Raw genomic sequence first — 1,878 nt, forward strand, 5'->3', positions numbered from 1 at the left:
ATTATAAGAGATGGGAAGAAGGTTGGTTTGGGCTCAACCCGAAGTTGACTTTGGGTTGGGTTAGGGTTGAAGGAATTTAGTTAGAGTTAGGGTTAGGGTTGGTGGTTTAGAAGTTAGGGTTAGGCTAGGGTTGGCCTCAACCCGACCTAACCCGTCTCGACCTGCAACCCTAGTAAATATTTTTGGAGGGGTAGGGCTCTATCTAGAGTTTGGATTTCTATATCTGCTAGTGGGTTAGGGTTCTTTTCAATATCCATCATTGCTTAGGGTTCTTTTGAAAATGATGCAACCTACAACATGCGTTGTTCCATCATTGATGGTTCCTTCACAAATGGGTCAACAACACTAGCATCATTTGCAACAACAACTACCACTACAAAAATAGTGGATGATGATGCATGCCACCACAATAGTTTCTTATGCCTTAACCCTCTGTAGTGTGGAACTAGCATCTTTCAAGTGCTAGAGCCCCAAGTGCCACCCCAACAACCTCAGCCCCAACCACAACCACAACATTAATATCCACCTACATAGCCAACAAGCATGGATGAGGTCTGCATGCTTTGGATCCAAGATTTGTAGTAATGGATGAAGGAGTGCCATTTCCATTGTTGTTTTGCTCACATGGGTGATGTTCTTCTGTGAAGGTGATCTACAATAAACAAGCTGATCAATCAGAGGGTTATGGTTTCATTGAGTTTGTAATCATGCTACAATTGAAAGGATCTTACAGACTTACAATGGCATGTTAATGACCAATGTTTTGCAAAGAACTTTAGGCTAAACTAGGCATCTTTTGGTTTGGGTGAGCTAAATATCTAAAAGAACAGAATCAAATCTTGAGAAGAGTGCGGCAAACCCATCCCCTTTGTGTTTCATTTGGGTTGGATTAATTTTTCTTCAATTTGGTTATTGTGTGGTCAAAATAGGGGTGCCACATTGCTATCTTTCTTGCCTATGGTTTTGCTTCCCAATATTGTTTCTACATTTACGGCTTCCTTTGAGCTCTACTTGGAAAATAAACCATTTATTAGTTTGAATCTTCAACCATGGGTATTGCTCTTCTTGTCTTGATTTTCATTTTGATGTAGGTCTTCTTCTTTGATTGTGTACTATCGAAGACCTATAGTGGTGAATGTTGGTGTACTTTTCAGTCATGATTTAGTTACTGGTAGAATTGCCAAGGTCTCCATAGAAGCTACAATGGCTAATATTAATTTGGATATGAGAAATCTTAGTGGAACCCAACTGAACTTAATCATGAAGGATACAAATTGCAATGTTTTCTTGGGATCTATTGAAGGTAGCTTATAGTCCTCTTATTGTCTTTGTTTGTTTCTTTGTAAAATCCTTGTTGAGCTCTCTTTTGAATTAGTGTTTTATTTTCTTTGATTTGAAGTATATTATTAATTTAATTTAATTTCCACAGCAACAAATAAGCTTAAGCAATTATGTTGAGATTTTGCATGCCGAATGAGGCAATTTCTCTAAGGATCTTTTTTCTCCTTTGTAGAGCCTAGTCTAGTAATTATCTTGCCAATGAAATTTAAATATCTCTTCTATATGATCACTTAAATTTTAAGTTTTGTTTCAGATTACTTCATGCTTATTAGTTTAGAAAACTTAATATCAAATTCATTTTCTAAAATCTGTAAAATGATCATATTTGAGAAGGTAGTAGAAGATAGGAGATCTCGTTAGAAGTGCTAGGAAAAATAAATTTATGATAGGAACCATCTTCCATTAATGTAAGAGAAAAGTTGAAAAGAGAAAAAGATAAAAACAAGTGAAGAACTGAGGTAACCATACATAATGTGGTGGTATCAAAGTAAATTGCAATCTTCATAAATTTAATATAACCAAATAAAAATTATTAAT

The 1,878-nt window shown here is 35.8% G+C and overlaps 1 pseudogene; it reads left to right on the forward strand.

The window, feature by feature from the left end:
* Positions 1 to 280: 280 nt before the first annotated feature.
* On the forward strand, positions 281 to 822 carry LOC148791636 (polyadenylate-binding protein RBP45-like; annotated as a pseudogene).
* Positions 823 to 1,878: the final 1,056 nt, after the last annotated feature.

The sequence above is a fragment of the Nelumbo nucifera genome, chromosome 5 (assembly GCF_055504915.1).
Source record: "Nelumbo nucifera cultivar China Antique chromosome 5, China Antique-T2T, whole genome shotgun sequence".
Lineage (NCBI taxonomy): Eukaryota > Viridiplantae > Streptophyta > Magnoliopsida > Proteales > Nelumbonaceae > Nelumbo > Nelumbo nucifera.